We start from the raw sequence: 22,542 nt of genomic DNA, 5'->3' as shown, positions 1-22,542 counted from the left end.
TTTTATCTGCTCGATTTGAATGAAGGAACAATGTTGTCGCTGGGATTTTAGTGCGGATTTTTTAAGCGCGAGTTGCGTTCGAGTGTCATAAGCAGGTGGATGTCAGCGTGCATTGTCAGTGCCAATTCATCCGATCTAAAATCCGTAATTTATGGGCTGTCATGAATTTCTAATCCGTCACGTAAATGCGAAAAGTCGATGGCCACTGAACTCCAGTATAACGATTCCGAACGAAAGATATAATACGTCACGTACTCAAACAAAACATAATCGTTGGTCACTTTCAGCATCCGCGCAGCTCAATGTGTATCACGAGATCGAACTGTCACGAAATCCCAGTATCTTGAGCACAAACTGCGATCGAAACCGCACACATCCAGCGGCTGTCAATCCTCGAGATTGATCACAGATTCTCGTCCTGCACTGCACCGTACATTACATACTCCCGAAATACACTTTCGTAGAACCAACAAAAAAAGTGATGAAACCCCCAACACGATGAACCTTAGCACTTGCGCGCGCAACCCGTCACGTGGTTCGCGACCTCAAGGCTCGTTCACTGATCCGATCAACCTCCCCGAGCTTTATCTCGCCAAGCTGTTTATACCTGTGACCTTCGCCCTTCCGAAGGTCAACCTGAGGTCGCGGCAAAGAGAACGAAAAGAAGCGAAAAATACTCTGGAACCGGCTGAAAAAAAGCTCGACACGCAGAAGAAGCGAGAAAGGCGTGTGCACACGTGAACGGCGCGGCGGAGTGTCGAGGACTAAGCAACTAAAAGCGGCCGCTCGGGCCTTGCCGTCGCACTTCCACCACTGTAGCGCTGTGCAGAGAGCGAGAGAGAGAGAGAGAGAGAGAGAGAGAGAGAGAGAGAGAGAGAGAGAGAGAGAGAGAGAGATGGAACGAGCGACCCCGGGTATACAGGCAGGCTGGGAAGCCCGCGCGCTCTTTCTCTCTCTCTCTCTCTCTCTCTCTCTCTCTCTCTCTTTCTCTGTTGCTTATTGTGTAAATATAAACAAATATCGTTGAGACCAACCAACAGGCCTGCTTTTAGCATGCGCCTTCCCCCCGACGCGGCTCTCCCTCCCTCTTCTGTGTATCGCCCCTCCGCGCCGCGCGCGCTCCTTTCCAACGAGTGCCTTGTGTACACACTGGGGCACATCCACGTATGCCGTGCAGTCGGTGTGTTCGTACGCACGTGTACATGTATTACACACACTGCCACGCACACATGCATGCACGCACACTCTCGAGGCGGCAGCAACGCGCGTCTTCTTACGTTTCTTTTTCAAGCGCGCGAGTCTTTAGAGGCTCGTCAATGAGAGCGTATGCGCCCTCGGATGTGTATTCAGTTGCAGTGCACGCGCGAGGCTAGAGAGAGAGAGAGAGAGAGAGAGAGAGAGAGAGAGAGAGAGAGAGAGAGAGAGAGAGAGAGAGAGAGAGAGAGAGAGAGAGAGAGAGAGAGAGAGAGAGAGAGAGAGAGAGAGAGAGAGAGAGAGAGAGAGAGAGAGAGTGCTGAGCAGACGTCTTTTTGCTTTCGCGCTTTTGATTTTTTGTGCGCGCGCGCGAAGGTTTACAAGGAGGTAGGGCTTTGTTTCGGACGTCGGATGGGCTTTGAGGGCCGCGGCGAATGTAGTATGTACGGGTAACCCAGTTCTCAAAGAGGAGAGCTGTTGTCGCGAGGGAAATGATTCAAGCCTATTCGGCGAACCGCGTGTGTATGTATACGACGTTGCACAATCCTGCGAAGGTTTTTATCCCGCGAAATTCAAATTTCCCGCGCAAATGTTGACCGACGCGCGCGAGTAAGCAAGAAAACACTTGCGTCATATTTATTTGTCAAAACGCCGTGTACGGCCAGAAGGAGGGTTAGAAAAAGGAGCGGGACAAACAGGCGTAGGCCGGCAGATTTGAATTTTAAATGACATATTGTGTACCGACGTATAGAAATTACCGATGCCTTCGAATAGTGTATACTGTATGCCGATATATACCGTAGCTGTTAATTCGTCGTCGCTTCTCTCTTCTCCTTCTTTTTTTTTGGTTTACGTTCCGAGTAATGCCTTATGTTCTGTGTACACTTATGACTCCGCATTCGTATCCGTTGATTTGTGTAACGGGACAGCTGATCGACTGTAAGACAGCAGATGTAAAGGACTCGCTGTTTACATATACGAGCGTAGACAAAAAGCGTGATATCATTAGTGGAAAAGTTACGATTTTTTACGGCCGACTGTTTTCTGCAAATATACTCTACAGCTCGTTGTCTGTTGAAATTTCGACAGAATTAAAAATTTTAATTTGCAAAGCAGGTGTTGTTGCGATAACGAAGCTAAACACTGAAAAATCAAGGACTGAAGCTTCTGAAAAACTCCGCGTCCGGAAATAATGCATTATGCATAAGCAGCATCTCACGCACATACACACACACCCGTCCTTTACACTTGACGCTCTAAAACCTAGCCGCTGCAGCGCTGTACAACACAGAAGCCGCGCTCTCAAATTAAACAGACGAGAGCCACGCATCATCGTCATCCCGAGAACGGGCTGCTGTTTGCACGCGAGCAAAAAAATGTCTGAAAAATCAATAAAGCCTGAGAAGAACTTTTTTCTTCAACTTCATCCCGAGCGACTGAGAACGTTCCTAGAACGTTCGAAGAGACACACATATACCTTTATATGTATACGCGAGAGATCACACACAACAAGGCTTTATTTTCCTGTTTTATTTTCTAATGCACGACGAGAGTACACACATGAGCGCGGAATGCATCTGCTGTTTATTCACGAAACAGGTTATTTATAGGCGGGTATACAGCGCTCCTGCTCTCGCGTCAGGCGCGCGCTGCATGGGATGTTGCGTTATTATTGTGATTATTCGAAAGAGGCCGGGAGCTTCTGCGCGCGAAACTCTTTGCTAATTGGTCGATGTATTGCTTCGTTAAGACAATTACCCGTTTTCTGAATTGTATCCATTTGATGTGTGCCTGGACCCTGGTCTCGAGCGTATTTACGTTTGCGTATTATTTATAAACTGTGCGCGAAGGCGTATTTTGAGTCATGACGAATTTTCTTCCCGGAGCAGCGAATTTGAGCGAAGCTATTATTTTGTCAATATAAAATTCTGCAAGACCACGAAAAACAAAAAACCAGCGGAGATCGGCGGCAAGAGAGGCCTCGATTGAACGTTTGCCGAGTGGCAACAACAGGGGTATTCTCTCTCTCTCTCTCTCTCTCTCTCTCTCTCTCTCTCTCTCTCTCTCTGTTTTACTCGTCGGCCGAAGTTCGTTGTAATGCTATGTATAGAGGAGAGAGAGAGAGAGAGAGAGAGAGAGAGAGGCCGCGCGGGGAGAGTAAGAAGGCAACCTAACTCGCGCGGTCCTATGACAACAACGTGCGGCGGCGAGCGAGTGCGTGAGAGAGATATAGAAGGACGTCGGCGGCAAAAATGGGCGCAGCCGAGCAGCCCTCGCATATGTACTAAATATGTATTTATTAAACAAACAACGGCTCGTCAAAGTAACCGGCGGCGAGCTCTGGCCGCGTCTTTCTTCTCCGCGGCTCTACCTCGCGTGACTCGTGCGCTCTGTGTGATCTAGCTCATTCTTTCTTTTTCTCCTCTTGTTTGACGAATCCTCGTGTTCTTCGGTTACGATGTTTAACGCTGCTTTCTTTACAATTTGTGCTCTTTGACTGTCGGCCGGTTCGTTGAATGCGACTTTTTGAATCGACGATCGCCTTTCTTGTGAACCGAGTGGGAGCGCGATAGAGTTGTCGAAAAATGTATAGGTATAAATAAACTCATTTGGTTTATTTTTGATTATAAGTTAAGAAATATTGTCCTTCATGAGCAGTCCAAGCAGTAGACTCAGTAAAACTATTTTGGCACACCGCTATATATACATTCTGCGGGAGGATTCCACTAAGGAAACCGAGAAAGTAACGATGTGCCACCTACGGAAAGACGCGGCCGGCTTAAAAAAGCATTTTATTTTCAGGATACATGTTACTATTACATCATACGATTGACTCTATGTGGCGGGTCTTTTTTACCTCTGCGTCCCCAATCAGCGAGAAACAAGTCAACAGAGAACTGCGAAATCAGTATGTACCTTCAGCGCTGCGAAGCTTAATCGCGCGTAAGGAGCTTAGCAGCTCTCTCGAATGCACTGCAACAGGAGCGTTGTAATACACAGTAGCAGCCGACAAAGAAAACGCGCCCGGCGCACTGCGTACTTCTCCTGTTTCACCCCGATGCCTGCAACCTACTTTCTCATGACGGGGCAGACTAAGTATGCGTGTGTGTGTGTGTGTGTGTGTGTAACAAGTCGCGCTGACAAAGACGCCCCGCTGACGCACTCGGCCCATTATGTGCATGCAGCGACGAGATGAAAATGCTCTGCGTCGAGGAATATATTAGCTTTTTTTCTTCACTTCGGAGGTGGGCCCATTTCCGAGCACTAATTTGACGGACTTCGCGTGTGGTATAACGCGTAGAGGTCTCGTACTGCAGTGAGTTATCGGGATTTTTCGGAGGGAGAGATTTCGGTGTGCTTGGGGGGCGATATGAGAGGAAACCGATCACGCGTGACTCCCGAAAATCGGAACGCGATTTTATTGTGATTGCGTGATCGTGCGATTCGATAGTTTCGACTGTAAGTTCGCTTAAATTAAAGGTTAATTCACTCGGTGGATTGTATACAGGACGAGGTTGCATAAAAAAAGTGTCATAGGCGAAATAAAAATAAAATTTCCAATTAATTACATCGCGTTACGCACGTTCGCCGATCCCAAACCACACACGTCCCCGCATTCCACTAGAGTATCCCCTCTCACGTTCGCTGACGCCTCTATACACATATACTCACGGTTGGCTACCCTCTTTCTCGGAGCGAACCCAAAGAGAGAGAGAGAGAGAGAGAGAGAGAGAGAGAGAGAGAGAGAGAGAGAGAGAGAGAGAGAGAGAGAGAGAGAGAGAGAGAGAGAGAGAGAGAGAGCGAAAGCGCGGCGATGACGTGTGAAAACGACAATATCGCGCCCCGGGAGAAAAAGCGAGGAAAAAACACGGAGAGAGTCGCTCAGCGGCTTCCCCGTAGGGGCTAATTTGCTGAGAGCGAAAACGTCGCGCCGGACGCCGACTAAGACACTGCTTACGGCGCTCGAGAAACGATAGGCTGCACTCTGCGGAGGAGAGCCAAACGTGGTATAATTCTTTTTCCAGTGCTAATTTACAAAGTAACTCAACGATTCTTCGATTCATAACGACTCTCTCTCTCGGACGTTAATTTCGCATAAACGTCGCGGGCATGTAAAACATCGGGAGCACGTATTTGCGTACAAGCAATTTAACGGGAGAAAGTAGATTGCGAAAGGGTTAGCGAGCGCGCGTACACATAGCCGGGGAGAGGGCTGCAAGAAAAAAGGGTTTCGCTCTCTCTCTCCCTCCACGAGAAACTAAGAAGAGATAATGCTACGTGTCACGTGAAAAGGGTGAACGTTTTTTCCCCCACCCCGCGGCGCTCGCTCGCGGTCCTCTTTATATAATATCAGCGGCTCTCGGCTCGCTCCTTGTCTTTCGCTCTCTGCGTAAGGGGGCGGCGAGAGAGCCCCCTCTAAATAATAAACGAGAGGATTTAAGCCCGGCAGGATCGTGTATAACGCGCATACTACACGCGCTGCAAAAATACTTGAATCTGAGAAATTAGACGGCGGCGAGGAGGAGCTGGCGACTGACTGTCCGGGACCGCGGAAAAAAGGGGCCGGGCAGCCCCTAAAAGGGTTGAATTAATGTCGCGATAAATATATGATTTAAGGTGGAAAGCTGCGAGAGCCGTGGACGCACGCGCGGAACCGACTCTCTCCGAGTAGTAGTCGGGCTAATTTTTTATCTGAGAAACGAGTACCCGCGCGCGCGAAGCGGAGACACGAGGTTTTGTCGGCGCGCGGTACGAGAACGAGAGGGAGAAAGAGAGAGAGAGAGCGTTGTTAAAGAGGAAAATGTGCGGCCGGCTCGACGACAAGTGGAAGAAGGGACTTTGGGTCGCGGGGATATTTTTTTTTCGTTTGTTTTCTTAATAAGGTCTCGCGCGCGTTTTAGATTAATTGGATCGTGTGCCTTCACAGCGCGCCGGAGTTAGACCCTTGAGCGAATTTTGACGTCGTCAATGATCGATCAATCTGCGAGTGTAATATGCGCGTGGAAACAACAAGCCGAGAAATCTCAATTAAGCCTCGATGTATACAGCAGCGCGTAAAGCAACCCTTTTAGCGCGGCGTGTTATTGCAACACTTAGCGAGGGCGCTAAAACTATTCGGAAAAAGGCGCGCGTCGACTCGCATCTTCGTGGGCACTAAATTACGCGCGAGCGCGCGCCCGGAAAAGAAGGAGGTGCGCAAAAAGCGAATAAGAGGAGGCCGGATTCGCTGCCACCGCAACTTCTCGTTTACTCTCCGCCCGCTTTCCACGCGCAGCTCTTCTTTTATTTTGCGGGCTACTGCAGGTTAAAAAGCGATTTTTTTTTCTCTTGCCAAAGATTTTCAAGCGTATATAGCAGTAAGTAAGTGCAGTCGCGTATTATTTTCAAGAATTATGTTTCGCTTTTATTTTTAGAAAAAGTGGCTTGCGCGCTGCTCGATTGCGCGCGGGGACGTTTTTCAGAATAGTTAACTACGGCTCATTGGTATTTTTATACCATCGGTCGATGCGACCTCAACTAAGGCGTTACTTATATTTTCTGCGTTGGATATTCTGCAGTGTACTTTTAAAAATATATGCTATTATAATCTTTGAATAACTCGTTTTGAAAAATTCAACCGCGCAATTAACCGGTCGAATTTTTTCAATAACTTTACCGTGCAATTATCGACACCTATACTACTACGCACAATGGAAAAAAACGAACGTGAATTTTTAAATTTTCCCAGAGCGCAGTCGTACAGCCGATCGATAGCAACTAGTCACACCGTCAGCGGCTTATAAAACACAGTCGTCCTCGAAAGCGTCGTCTTTAATATAGAATTGGATCGAGTTAAAAAAGAAATAGAAATATTTTCAAAATCCAGCGCTCGCTCGTTTCAAAAGCTGACGCGATTTTCATCGAATACACAATATCGCGTTGAAGGAAACACGGACTCTTTATTCGGATTTCGTTCGGCAAACTGACGGCGAAGACGACACCGGCCGTGCCGCTCCGAGGATATATTAAACTACACACTGTGTGTATATCGCACATGCATACGTGCGTGTACATTTTCTATTTATATAACATAGAGAAGCGAACTTGGATGTACGTGTCCCAGGCTATTTATAACCCCGCGAGTGACGAGCGTATCTGCGCTTCTTCTGATTTTCTCATGGGCTTGTTCCGTGAACTCGATTTCCACTCATTGTAAAATTATCAAAATACACGAGGACAGTAAATAATATTTTAAATTCCCATCGCGACCAGTCGACTCGGTTAGTCGAGTTACACACTCGTCCCTCGTACACTCTTCCAATTAATCTTTGGCGAACGAACGGACGGGCGACCCGCAGCGGCGAAACGAGCAAAATCCCGTACGTATCAGCGGGTCCGTACACGTACATAACGGACGTGACGGATACAGGTGCAGTTGGTCTTTGACGTCGTCGTCATTATCGCGAGAAACTCGTGCGACTGCTCGCTCGGGCCCAAGTGTCTATACTATCAGATCGTGTTTGTATGTCGGGGCTCCATAAATAGGGGATGATCGCGTGGAAATTAAGGGTAAGGGCGTCACTTGGCAACGCATTAGTGAAATCCTAAAAATGCAACGAAATACATCGCTCAAACAAGTTACACGCATGAAATAAGTGCAAAAATATCTCGCTCGACTCGTCGCGCAGAAGCGAAAAACCACAGTCAGTCGAGCGTCGGCCAAAAACCCCGCAAGGATCGTCCATATCCATCCCCCACAGTCCATGTAGCTCCGCTTCCTGAGCGCGCGTTTCCTCAACGACGAAACGCGCTGAGGCGACTGACGCCCCGGTCTCTGCAGCGTCGGCACTTTTGCGGATTAACCGCTGCTCGGACATTAGAATACGGCCGCGCGCGAAGCGTCTGATATATTACGGGCGGCGCTTTTGCAGCGAAGAAAAGAGATAGATAGAGAGAGAGAGAGAGAGAGAGAGAGAGAGAGAGAGAGAGAGAGAGAGAGAGAGAGAGAGAGAGAGAGAGAGAGAGGGAAGGATCGGAGTTGGCGCGTGAAGCTGCTGCTGCTACTGGACTTTAAACATGACTGCCTGCCGGCCGCATCTCTCATCGCATTATCCGGCATCGTAAAACACGCCTGCAGCTGGAGCTCGAGGGATGGATGAGGATGTGGCGATGTATTTGTTCGGTTATGCGATTGAGATATTTGTTTTTTTTTGAGCTTATTTTTAAGAGTCAATTTTGGTTATTAGCCGGATAATGGCCTTCTGGCCGTCGTTAGCATCGGCAGGAGGTATGGTGTATTCGTCTTTGGCAAAGCGTTAATTCGGGTTTAAGGCAGTTGTTTCCCAAGCGAATGCCGCAACGTTCTCTTGTTAGCGCACTTATCATCGTCCGTTACGCGAAATGAAGATTGGCTTTGTGTGATGTGGGCTTTTCCCTTTTAGAAATTAACCGCGTGAGCGGCCGTGAAGCAAAGAAACACGTAATAAGAACACAAAGCTGAAACTTGATATTTTTAAAACCGACTGAGAGCCGGCGTCATTAAGAAGATTCCAAGGGGAAATTTCACTGCGATGAAAAGGTAACTCGAATATTAACTAAAGAAAGATTTTTCCGTCATTCGTTTGTCCAATTCCAACGCACAAAGCTCCGACTGGCTGCGAGACAGTATAGCTTTTCTCACCCGAGTAAAAAGTGCGAATCGACAAGACGGCCAACTCAAAGAAAGCCATAGAAATCGATCGAAGGAAGCGCTGCAGGGAAAAATAAGAGGAGACTCGGAACGACCATCGGAAGAAGAGAGAAAAGGCAGCAGCAGCGCAGCATCGTCGCCGGCTGGTTGACGAGTTAATCGAGGGTCTCTCTGCCGTGTTGATAATATCGAATCGAGCTCTCTTTCTCTCGAGGGCGATTGGCTGACTGGCTATTGTCGGAGCGTAATGTTGATTGGATTCGAGACACTGGCTTCGCGACATTAATCCAGCGCGTGTCTTTTATTATGGCCGAAGCCCACTGCTGCTACTTCTTTCATTCTTTCCTGCTCTCGCTCTCGTTCTTTCTGTCGCCGCTGGAAAGGGAAGGGAAGGAGGCCCTTATTTCCTCCGTAACCAGCTCGCGCGCAGGGAAATGTACTACGACGTCTGCTAGTCGATGTACGCACTGCGCGAGGTTTCTCTCCCCTCGGGTTTCTCTTTTTTTTTTTTTGTTTAAAACTGATTAGGAGACCTGCAGGATTGAATTAAACGCTAAAACTTTTATTGGGATTGATGATATCGAACGAGCTATATTTTATTTATCGCGTTACGCGCGCGCCCCTTTCCTGACGATTCGATTCTATTTCGTTGAGGATCGAAATATTGCATCGCGAGGAATGATTATTGAATACGCGGCGAGTTGACTCGGTTATACGTCGACGATATTCAAAACTTAATCGCCGGATGAGAATACATGAACTGTCATGCCCGCAATTTTGCAATCGAATCGCGGGCAAAAATAAACAACGAACGCTCGCGGCCAAGAATAAGCCCCCAGCAGAGAGAGAGAGAGAGAGAGAGAGAGAGAGAGAGAGAGAGAGAGAGAGAGAGAGCCGGACTAGCCGCAAAAAAGTCGTGAATCGAGAAAAGGGCGCATACGGAGGGGGTGCGTGTAACGCCTCGAATTAGATGGATGACGACGCCGAGCCGTGGACAAGAGTTGCGATAACGGGGCGTCAGTGTCCAGTGCTGCCCCGACCCCCTCTGCTCTCTGCGAGAGAAGAATAGAGCTCTTTGTTTAGCCGTTTATAGTGGAAGAGATTTGGCCGGATTGCCAGGCGTAAACCCCTCGGGGAAGAGGAATCAGCGACGACACCTTTAGCCGCGTGCGCGCGAGCGGGGGGAAGATACACGGTGGAGACGGCCGGCAGATAGCCAAAGATGTTCGCGCTAATACGCTTTTCTCTTGTTGCCCTTTTTTTCCCGGCCGAGCGTGGGTGGCTGCTCCAAGACGCGCACGGCTGGGGGAGCGATTATTTTTGTTTATGGGCCGAGACCTTTCGCGCGTGAGCGTCTCTGCTCGTTCAGCATATTCTTCTCCTCTGGAGGCTATTGGCTCGGCTGATTAATCGTTTCTTGTTTTCGGATGCGATGCTGGGTAAACAAGGATGAATACTATAGTGTTATCATTTTTTCTTTACTTAGGAGTATTAGAATTCGTATACGCGGAAATGGAAATGCACATTGAAAAGCCGAGCGCGATACACAATAATTTCGCTGATCCCCGCGCGTATCCACTTCTACGTATGGACCCTCCTTTCGCCGGACACTCTATTTTCTCCATATCCCCCTGCAGTCGAGATCATTCGACGCGGTTATACGAGCAGGGATAGCCCTCGTTTTCTCTATTTGCCGGCAATGGCCTCCCATAAGGCTTATACAGCTGACAACAGAGGTGTGGACATCGGCGATCGAACGCGTACACCCCTCGATCCAAGGCAAAAAGGAAAGCTCGCCGCGCGAGAAAGAGAGTTGGCATTTACAGTCGAAAGCGCCTCGGCATTTACAGCCTAAGGTCGCCCGGATCTTAATAAAATCTCTGACTCGACGACGCCGAAAGAGAACCGGATAAGAAGTGTCTGAGAGTACATGAGTGTTGGAAGGGGGTGACGGGGATCAACGTATTGTTGATGGTTGTAAACTTTTTTTTTCGATTTATGCGGCGAAGACATGTATTAGAGTGCACAATAGCCAGGAAAAATGCATCTCATCGGCTATTGGAAACTCTCCCGTAACGGCATTAACATCTTGTCGATATTCTCGCAAAAAGCTCTCTCAAGGTGCGGGCAAACCTCTCGCGTATAAACCTCTTAAGCTTAACGGTAAAGCGCGACGCGTAAGCGGCAACGAAGTTAGCCTAGTCGCTTCGGAAAGCTCACCTTTTCCGCGGCCAATTACAAGCAGATTCGTGCGCCCATCCTTGTGTTAATCCTATTACCTACATTAGCTCATTATTGCATATTTCCGACGGCAGCGCTGCTGCTGCTATCGAACTGTCGCTACTGACCGGAGGACGCGAATGTGCGGGTGTACGGTCCGGCGCGAGGTTTCCTAATCTCCAAGATGGCCCCGCGTTCGAGCTAACCATGACAACTGGCGTCGTGAAGTGGAGACCGTTTGAATGGGTAAGCTTTTTATCATCTAAAAATTTTGAGTGTTGATATGAATTAGAAAAATAGTTTTTTTACTCTTTGCATTTTTAACACATACAAAAGTGCCTGACTCCGTAAAGCACACCGTAAAAGGCTTTTTATTTTCATGAAAAGCCCATAAAAGCGCTGGTAATAAAATAACGCGCGCGAGAGAGAGATTCGAAATTTAATCGCTTGTTTGGCCCCGTCCCGATAAATATTTAACAATTCTTTTATAGATTCAACCGGCGCACATATCCTAATCTGATTTCTCCCCGCCGATGGAATATCAATTATTTATGGGGTGACGATACCGGCGGCGAAATTTGTACCTTTCGAATTTCTCGCTTTTACGGCCGACGAATTTATTACGGATTGAAGTCCATAAACGTCCAGGGGATATGAGCGCTTTCCCAAATCCCCGCACACGACTATGATGGACGAGCAACCGTCAATGGCTTGACCGCTTCGGATGCTGCTGGCTGCTGCTTCTTCTTATACTCCGCGTAAGAATCTCGAAATATGCGCTTCGGATGTATACACGTAGCGAGAAATGATCGAGCGTTGCTGGGATTTGAGTGCTTTTAGGAGTTCGTTTCTTTTTTGCACCTTCTTTTTTTTCAAGGAAATCGACGATTGCGACAGTTATTATATCAGGTTAATTGAAGGGTGAGAAGCTTTCGATATTTCATTCGCGAATTTACCTAATGGAAAAAGAAGGATGGATTGTCAATATCCGGGAATGAATTTTCGAGCTCAGATTATACGAGCGAAATCATTTTGAAAAATTGATGGCACGACGATTTCAAAAGGTATATATTTTTAAAAGCGTACTTCGCGATTGATTATACAAGGCACCAGTCAAAATCATAATTCGCAATACCTTTCCCGATCGACCATTGTGCAGCCGGATCACAAAAGACATCCTAAACAGCCGACCTTCTAATCCAATCTCCATGAATTATCTGCTAACAAACGAGTCCAGCACCCGCAGGACGTATCCCGGCTCCGTACATCCCTTGCACGACTCGCATTGTCGGCGAAGATATCTCTCCTCTAGCTGCAACCTGAATGGACACTACATATACGTGGTACACGTTACCGCTGTAAATTCCGCAAAAATTTACCGCGCCGTCGTGAATCAGACTACTGCCGTCCCTTTCGAATCGTTCCGCCGGCAAAGTTGCAAATCACTCGGTGTATATTTAGTGTGAGAACGGACCGAGAGAGCCCAGCTGTGCGAGGGAGGAGAGGCTTTCGCTGGTGTGCTATGCTAGTTTCTTTTTCTTTGGTGCTATAGTGAATAAAGTGTTGGTCAGTAGTAGGTGTTATATAGGGTGAGTTGTATTTTTGGTACTACGTGTATATCTAGAATTTATAAAATCAGTTATTTATAAACATTCATGTAAATACGCTGACCACGAAAGTCAGACTCATACGTATCCCGCGAATTTTCGCACGTCCGCCTCGCAAGGAATCCACACGAAATCCCCACGACCTTCAGCCGCGTGATTTATGAAGTCGCTCCTTTTCCCTTCGCCCGATCCACATTTCCTTTTTCCCAACGTCTCTGTTCCTTCCCCTCCCGACGAATCCGACGTCGCGGGCAAAAAATAAAGGAACACCATTGCAGAATCGCAATGCGGCGCGTTATCGCATATGCGATGTCGATGCGATTCTTTTTTCTTTCTCGAGGAGAGAGAGAGAGAGAGAGAGAGAGAGAGAGAGAGAGAGAGAGAGAGAGAGAGAGAAAGAGAGAGAGAGAGAGAGAGAGAGAGACAGAGCAAAGCTTTCGACTTCTTTTTTCGAGTTAATGCGCGGCAGATACTTCGATAATGCCGCCGCCACCTAATGGCTGGGATTTGTTTATATTTATGGCTCGAAGTTGTGCAGCAGGTGGCTTAGGCAGACTCGGAAAGCGGATAACTCGGGGTACTTTCTCTTCGATAGGGATAGCACACACTGATAAAAGCCGATAAGTGTGCTCGTTCAGTTATACAGATGTAGTTTTTCTCGATTAGCGATATCGATTTTGTACAAGGTATGAAATAATGATCGAGAAGTCGTGCAAGAACAATTTGATGTTTTTAATTATTATGGATCGAGTATGAACTGCTTTACCGCGAGGATATGAAAAATGATCGGCTGCATACATGAAATAACGATGAATAAATTGAGACCAGCGTAGTAATAAAGACGAGCTGTTCGGACTTAATAAACATTATTTTATAAAATAAATCGGTCAGTTAATAAAACGTGCCCGGCAAGTAACGAAAACACCACACCTTAGTGGGCTCAATTAGTCAAGAGCAAAACACAAGCGCCTTCCGCAGAAGAAGGCCTGAGAAAAGTGTCTCCGGCAGAAAAGGCATCAATGCCTCTCTCTGTCTCACTCGAGGGTCTTTCGCCTCCTGTACAGTGTCAATGAATAAAAATTTGCGGCGAGGGTCGCGCGTTTGATGCCGATTTTAGAGAGACGAAAGAGTCTTGCCCTCCCCTCTGCTCATTCAGCCGAGCTGCTCCACCTCCTCTTATATTCTCGGGGAGTATAAACGCCGGGAGTCGAGCTGCTCTCTCTCTCTCTCTCTCCCTGACAATCAGCGATGGCTCAGAGCTCGCGCACTTATTCTCGCCTGACTGCTTATAAGGTCCTCTCCCTTTCTCTCTCTCTCTCTCTCTCTCTCTCTCTCTCTCTCTCTCTCTCTCTCTCTCTCTCTCTCTCTCTCTCTCTCTCTCTCTCTCTCTCTCTCTCTCTCTGTCGAATATAGCCGGCGTATATACCAGTGGAAAATGTATGCAGCAAACTTCCATCGTCAGAACAGACGGCAGTAAAGCACACGTGACTATGGTCGAGAGCAGAGCCGGCTGTACGCGGAAGGTTTTTCAGATCTTGGTTAATTAAACCTATACATTAGTTTAGATTTTGATTATTGTGGGTACGTAATTCTGAATATTAAAAAAAAAGAAGCAAACGCAGGCGTCGAAGAGTATATATTTGAACGAACGAGCGAGACAGAGCGGGTATTGAACGAGCATTTGTAAGCCTTATGATACTCTACTCCGGCGGGAGAATAAAGATGCGCCAGCGCCGCGAGAATCATTGCGTCGCGTCGCCTTAAGTCGAGCTAATATAGGACCCTTGTGCGCGCGCGCGGGCGCAAAACCCGCGAAATTCATTCCGCCACCCTCGCGATTACTCGCGCTTTTATAGCTGGAGCTGCGAGTGAGTAAGATACCGCGCGCAAGAGAGAGACTGTGCGAGTGCAGGAGGAATAAAGTGTAGGATGAATAATATATCGCGTGTGTAGCCGTCGCGACGTTCGTTTGAGCCGAGTCTATAGTACACATAGAAACCAGTTGAGTCGACTAACTTACGAATCATTGAAAGGAATTCTTTCGTATCGTTACAACTTACTCATACGTATGTAGATGTAATTATTATTGTCGTCGTGCAAGGCTTAACGATGAGCTGCTAATAAATCGAATCCTCATCCGGTAGAGAAAACGCGCGAAAAAAAAGACGTTACCCACCCCGCAGACACTCGACAGAGGCTCAACCGTCTCACCTCCTGTATGAATAATGGCCCCGCACCGCATCGCCCTTGCGCTAAAGCTCGTCTACTCGCTAAAACGCGTCCAATCATTCCCTTATTACGATATCGATACATTACGCTCTCGCACCCAACTTTCTCTCTTTATCTCCTTCGTTCCGCTTCGCCCCCCCCCCCCCCCGCGTAAGATCGGCGCGCGGCACATCTCCTGCAACGGCAGTAACCTTCGGTACATATCGATTTCGGGATTATGCGGCAATTTTTCAAGCCTACGCCGAATAATTACAGCGCGTGTTTTTGAAGGCGGCTCTCGCTCCTTTTTTTCGCGCCTCGCTCTTTTTTCGCCTTTCTTCAAGGGGGTATGCACGGAGGGAGAACTGTCTTTTGTGGTTAATGGTGTTTTATGGGAAGCTCGCAAGAGGCTGCTGCACGAAGTATAGTGCTAACGGGTCTGCGAATTTTCTTGGGCTTCGAGTGCGGCTGCGATGCTATTTTTTATGGTGTGTGCTTTTTTTTACCGAGCGGTGTCAACTCTAATTGCATTTTGATCGGTATTAATTTGCTTCCTGAATAGTCGCGCGGATGGCGGCATCGAATGGACTCGACCTAATACGGTTTGTTTCATCGAATATCTTGAGTTCACATTTTTTTTATTCGTGATTCCATTTCATCGACGCGCGCGCGTTAGCGGATACACTTTTTTCCTTCTTATATATAAATGGTCGCAATCCGATAGAGCATACGTATTCCGCATGTGAAATCCACGCTCGGGAAATTAAAATTATTAAAACGTCGACGCGCGGCTACATCACCCTATTATAAATACGCGATATTTCATATGCATAATGCAATCACGACAAGAAGCCTCGGAAATTATATAATTGATTTAAAAGGATTGAAGTCCATTAATAATTCAGCCGCGGGTATAAAGTATCGTAATAGCATCGCATCAGACCGCATTATGTTCGTATCGAACGTTCGACGCGTACGTGAGACAAAGGCTGCTCTCTCTCTCTCTCTCTCTCTCTCTCTCTCTCACTCTCTCTCTCTCTCTCTCGGCTATGCTCGTATGTATAAGTCAGTTATCGATCAGCGCTTTACTATATAATAGCGAATATCGCGCACACGTCCGTGTGTTTATACGTGTCTGCTTGTTGTCGCGTTAATGCAAGTTTCTGTCTACGTATGTGCAGTAGAAGCTATTCTCGTCCTACACTTATTGTACTTTGGATTATCGTTTCCGGCTCTATACGTGCCGAGGATAATGACATATGGCTTTGTCAATACTGCGTCTATTTTACAACCCGTTCGATACTGTCCCTTAAAAATCCATGAAAAACACGTTGAAAAAAAGAGTCTCATGATAGAGGAGCAAGCGAGAATTTATATTGAGAGTCGAGAGTCAGGCTGTGGAGTACATAAAGAATAAGAGCGGATTATTCGCGCGCAAATAACAGCTGCCAAAGAGAGGAGAGGCTCGACATCAAGTCGACGGAAAAATGTTTCTATTTAGTCCTGCCTTCTCTTCCGTGCGCTCGAGGAGCTCTTCTTCTTTATTAAAAGAGAGCTATGCTGCCGGTGAATGCCGTATATATATATATATATATATATATATATATATATATATATATATATATATATATATATATATAATATATATATATATATATATATATATATATATATATATATATAGACACACACACACACACATATCGAGGAGGGGCAAGGATCCAACCGAGTGTGATGCTGCTGTGGAAGCGAAGGAAGCGAAGAGAAGGATAAGACGCGTGTATAAGGCAGAGGGCGATGATAGGACGATATTTAAATTCTTCGTTTTCTTCTAGTCGTGTACGCGTATTTATTATTTAGCGAATCGATACAGCTATCGCGGGCAACGCGGATTACCAAAGTCCAGGAAATAATCGTCTCTCGGCGAGATCCGAAAGAAAATAAAGCCAGATCAGCGGTACTCGAGAGAAGAACAGACGAGCCAACTCTCGAGAGAGGGACAAATACAGCGGAAGCTCGGAGCTTAAAGCAAGAAGCTCTCGCTCTCGCTCGAAAAAAAGATACACAGGAGCGAGGGCTGTAGGTGCGTCGTTACGCGGCCGAGGCTAAACTGCCTTCTCCTAAAACTGCGTCTGGGGAAAAATTGCGTCAATTACCCGCTGATTTCGGTGCGCATCAGACCTACGGAGATTACCCTCCGCAGCCGCCGCCACGAACGCTGATCCCTTTCGCTCGTTTCGCGGCTCGGGTAGAAGCAGCCAATGAATTTCTGATTCTCGACCTAAATCTGTACCGACTTTATTCCCGAGACTTTGCGTTTAATGGCCGCCCTGAGCCTGCGCAGTAGATACTTTATATCTATTTCTTTTATTCAGTAACTTTCGCGTCGAGAGCTTTTAATCAAAAAGAGAGCCGGCGACTCGAGAAACAAAAGATAAAGAAAAGCGCCATCGAGGTCTAATCAAGCGTCGTCGTTATTCATACTCAATAAATCCGCTGGGCGGTGATCCCAAGCTGCGTCGAAGCCTAAATATTTAATTATTAAAAAAGGAAAGAAGACGAGAGTCGCAGCGACGACTCGGAGGCAATCTCTCGCGCGGATTCCTTAACGAAGCCTCGCGCGCCACCCTCGCTTCATTATTCAGCAGTCGTCTATGGCTTATCTCTGCAGGCGTCGCCGCCTCAACAAATAATTCCGCGAGTTATTCCACGGCATATTTTCGATTATCGGCCAGCCAAGTGTAATCTCCTGGAGAGCTGCGGGCTCGGGGAAATAAAGCTCTTTCTCTCTCACGACTTGGCGAGGGCGACGATGATTTTTCCTTCTTCTTAAAAGAAAGCGGGATAAACAGACAGTTTCGTTAGGAGACTATAGTGGCGCCGCGGGAGCGGAGGAAATGTAAATTTCCAGCGAGCTGGAAAAGGAAGGAGGAGTAGGGAGAGGGAATAAGGGCTGCCGCGTGTCGTTTTATACGCGCGAATTTGGCGGGAGGGGGGGGGGGCGAGACCGACTTCTTTAAATTTCATGTGCCAATTGTAAACGCCCGCGTGCGCAGTTCGGTGCGAGAGGAGAAACAAAGCCGAGCGAGATGTTTGACGGGGAGAGAAGGTGCGAGTGTGTGATTATTCTTCAATTGTAGAAGCTCAAAATCGAACGATCATCAGAGTTAAGTGATCAATTAAGACTTGTTAAGAGCCTTCGAAGGGTCAATCTGATGAACGGCTATTTTCGTCCGTCACCGATGCGAGAACGGATTGCACCTCCATCCATATCAATAGTGCAAATCAACTCGTCTCAAAGTCGCGCCGTTTAAATGCAGCGCAGCTTTCTCCGATAACTGCAAATCCCACAGAAAAATTTCTTGCCCCGCAAACAGAAGCATCCCTCAAAAATTGTCAATAACACTCTTAAGAGTCCATTACAATCCCCAAACATACGGGGTCGACCCTACTCTTTCTGTCTCTCGAAAAAAAGTGGCACGCCACGCGCGCCTCCTATAAACTCGAGTATGCGGAGCACGTAGAGGACTGGCTGGGCGTCAAGTTGCCCGTGGAATCTTTCACTTTGTACACCGAGACCACTAGTGGCTGCTGCTGCTGTTGTGCCCCTCAGAGTATCGGGGTGTAGACGACGTGCGCGCGAGGCGTTTGAATTTTTCAGGGCTGAGACGGACGAGCCGGCTCTTCTTTGATTTTTACGTTCGGAGAGTTGAGGGTTGTACGTGAGGATGCGGAATTTTAGGATGAGCTCGCGGTTATCTTTTACGTAAATCGGGACAGCGACGAGGTTGCAAAATTTTACTCTGCAGTAAACGATGAAGTCTGTCCAGTTTACACTCCGGTCTCGCTAAAGACGAGGCAGACGGAAGCAGAGAGAGAAAGCTCTCGCAATATTCGTTGAATAAACAAGAAAGTCCGGCCGAAGTCGTAATAAACGTCGCGCGCCTCCGAGATCCGCTACTCTCTTTTTTCCGCTCGACAAAGCTTCTTCTGCTTGGGCGCAAAATTCAAAGCTGCTGCTGCTACGAAGTTTTACCCTTCTTTTTCCCCGAGAGCCTCGACACGCTTTGTTCGAAGTTTTTTCATTGGCCTCGGATGGAGAGACGCGCGACCGAGCGCTTGCAGTGAGAGCGTCTACGATGAGAGAGTGCCACGCTTGCGAGCTGGATTCTTTTTTTTCGCGCCGGCTGATTGATATTCCCCGGGCTTTTTTGTTTCGAGCTTATTATTTTCGAATCGAACAGCCGAACGACTTCAAAAGCAAACACATCGGCCTGTAGTTTCGCGAAAACAATGAGCCTTATAACCGTCAGGCGTCATCGACGATCAGGCACACCGGGATCGAGAGCGTCCGTCATCGAATTCAATATGCAGCGCGAAAATCCGTGGAATCATCGAGGCTATACGCGCACTGGTGGATTTTAATTGGCTGGTCGCCAGTGTGTATCCTCGTGGCGCTAAACCGACGCGAGCGAGTATAATAAGCACAAATAGTAACCGTTCACCGAACGCCGTTTAGTATACGCGGTGTATAAATGTCGCGCTCGGCAAATATTTGCCGCGTCGCGATTCGCGATTGATTTAGCCTGTGTACAGATTATAACTCGGGGGGAAATCGACTATTTTTCGGGGCATCGCGGTCTATCGAGTTTTGTTTCCTCTATTATGTATTGTCCGACCGATTCCGCCATTACTACTGGACAAACTTGAAAACTCAGTCGCGCAATATGAATATTTCTCCGTGACGATCAGGATGGCAGTGCACACCGTGTATACGACGCTCCCCTCGGGGTTATTGCCTGTTATTCCTCGTGACGAGCGGCCGGCGTCACGGTATTCCGTATAAAAGTCAGTGGCTAGAAGACGCCGATACCGTTTTTTCCATGTGTACCTTCCGCCTCCTCCTCTAGCTTCTATATCCATATCCCAAGCGTTCGGGCATATTTCTCGTCTCTGCCTTTCCTTACACACACATACACGTTCCTATACGAGCAAGAATATTTGCCGCGCGCGTCGGGATTTGCATACGCTCGCAAAAAAGGAGGCCGTCGTGTGTATAACTCGAAGCTGGGGTCAGAAAAGTGTAAAAGACACGGAGCGGGAGATAAAAGGATAATAAAGTAAAAGAAGAACAGCCGGAGTTATTCGGCGTGAAATTTTTTTCTTCCAGCCTCGATTTTTTCTTCTATAAACTGCGAGTAGCGCGCGCAGCTGTATCGGAAAGTTTATCAGCGTATAGAGGACTGACTTCTTGAGCTGCGTCGCGTAACTTTGCAAGGGTAGGTTTGAGATACTATTTTGGAAAAGTGTCGGCGCAGAAGCAATTTCAATTTGCCGAAAGAGAAAAACACAATGCCCCCGGATTCACCCCGCGACCACACGCACACAATGGAAAGCCCGAGCGCAGAGAAATCGGCATAAATTATACAGGAACAGCTAAGCGGAGAAAAAGCCAACCGGGCGGGTATCAGCGACCGAAGAAAAAAAAACAAAAGACAGCAGCAGAAAAAGAAGGGGACAGCATCCGCGCGTTCGGTTATAGCAGTGACGTATTATACGCAAACAGAGCGAGCGAGCGAGCGAGAGAGAGAGAGAGAGAGAGAGAGAGAGAGAGAGAGAGAGAGAGAGAGAGAGAGAGAGAGAATGGAAAGGGAGGGGTCGTTTGGCAATCTTGGGGGATTCCGCGGATACAATGGGATCTCAATACATCACCTCCGCCTAACACCCCCGGCGTCTCTGTCTCCTTCCGCGGTAATAGCTTATGGGGACACTATAGGTGTATGCGTAATAGCTGCGAGGAAGAGTTATAGTTCAACAACGCGGAAATGGAATATGTCTGGTGAGCCGTGTTGCTCATTTCGGAGTATGGGATACCGCACATAATTTCGGCCCACGACACGCTGGAAAATGATTTGATCGAATAATCGCTTTGGAGACTCGATTCAGAGTACAGGCGAACTCGAGAGTATGTAGACGATGGATTTATTCCTCGACCGATTTCGATAGTACTGGTGTGTCTTGGATCTGCGCTGATTAAGCATGCATATCATTAACATTTGTGAGACTGCGAAATATTGCGCAATACGCTTATTGTGACGACCCACATTTCAGGAAGCAAATCAGTACTGATTTCGAGAAAAGTTCATTGAGTCTTGGGAGTAACACACACTGCAGTTGTTGGCTGAGCACAGAAGAAGAAATAGCAGAAAGCTTATAAATAATTCAGGAATTTTCCAACTAGATGTAACATACGACTCGTTATCGGCGGCTTTACTAATTCAAAGTCTTTTCTACATTCTTAATAAAAAGAGTTCAACGATGTGGTCTAATGGCTTCGTTTATTATTCAGAGAGAACGATCGCTGTTCATCCTGCATTGCAGCGAAACGTTTCTCGACAATAAAACAACACACCCGCCTGATTATACAGAATCAATAACGCGCGGCGGCATCCAGCTCCGCAAAAAAGAATCACCAGCTAGCTCAGCCTCCCGCGTCTGCTAATTCATTCCAGCGCCTCAGCAACGACGAGCTCCAGGATATATAACGCAGTAGCAGCAGTGGCTCCACACGTATCCCTATATATACGCATAAGATATGCGAGCCTCGTGTACGACGAGTATATATAAGAGTATATATCGCGCGCGGCATCGACGTCGTCATCCTGCATTCCGCGCACGTCAAGTATATAGCGAGAGAGGAGAAGCTGCATCTCCAGGCCGGGGACCAACCCGGGCCGCGCTGGGCTATCCAGCCCGCCAACCAGCGTTTTATCTTCGCTGCAGCGGCGGCGTAGCGTCTGAGGCAGAGCAGACGCAAGAAGAAGCAGCGAGGAGAAGGCCGTTAACACTGCTTCCCCCGGAAGAGGAAGCGTAGGCGCTGCAGGAGAGGCGTCGCGGCCGACTGTGCGCGGGGATACGTATACGTGCAGTTAACCCGGGAGCCAGGCTGTCTTTGTGGGGCACGACGAGAGAGAGAGAGAGAGAGAGAGAGAGAGAGAGAGAGAGAGAGAGAGAGAGAGAAAGAGAGAGAGAGAGAGAGAAAGAGAGAGAGAGAGAGTGCAGACGTCGTGGAAAGGCGTGGCTCGACCGCGCCATTCCCGCGCGCGCACCTTCGCACCTGCAGCACCGAGACACGCCTACCGGCGCCAGTGGAGGACTCCGAGGTCCGCCTACGCTTTACACACTCTTTCGCTATCTCGCTTTGCTGCTGCTGCTGTTATATACCTTGACGCGTCTTTGTCCCTGCCTTGGTGCTGGATTCTGGAAAGCCGATGCAAGCGCGGGGGCGGGAGGGTGAGAGTTATAACGCTGAGGGAATTTTTTATCAGAAGCTGCTGCTGCTGCTAGTGGTAGCAGACGCGGCTGTTGATATACATTACTTAAAACGTTGTGCAGCTAGTCCGCGGTTTGTTTGCTCGACGGGAAAGATGGTCATGATTCGCAGAAAAGAGAGGGAGGATCTCGGGGTATGATTATGGAGTACATTTTACTCGGAATAATCGTGGAACGGAAAATTCGCGGCTTGTTTGTTACGATAGATGCTTCGGCTCGTGAACTTTTCGTTACGCGGTTTTAGCATGCTAATTCGAATCCATATACTCACGCCTCCAAGGATCATGCGTTTTCATTCCGATTCAAATCTTT

The 22,542-nt window shown here is 47.8% G+C and overlaps 1 protein-coding gene across 25 annotated transcripts in view; it reads right to left on the bottom strand.

Annotated features, from left to right (window-relative positions):
- The window catches only part of LOC100115252 (forkhead box protein P1), a 221,518-nt gene that overhangs the window by 78,401 nt on the left and 120,575 nt on the right, over positions 1-22,542 (bottom strand). The window contains exon 1 of one of the 25 annotated variants that reach the window (XM_031929094.2): positions 256-755. The exons of the other annotated variants lie outside the window; for them this stretch is intronic. The gene's annotated coding sequence lies outside the window, so the exon portion shown is untranslated. Of the gene's footprint in view, positions 1-255; positions 756-22,542 lie in introns of those variants that run through there. 25 annotated transcript variants of the gene reach the window in all.

This window comes from Nasonia vitripennis, chromosome 4 (genome assembly GCF_009193385.2).
Source record: "Nasonia vitripennis strain AsymCx chromosome 4, Nvit_psr_1.1, whole genome shotgun sequence".
NCBI classification, from domain to species: domain Eukaryota; kingdom Metazoa; phylum Arthropoda; class Insecta; order Hymenoptera; family Pteromalidae; genus Nasonia; species Nasonia vitripennis.
Note: the sequence above shows the minus strand (reverse complement) of the source record. Positions and strands in the feature narration are given on the sequence as shown.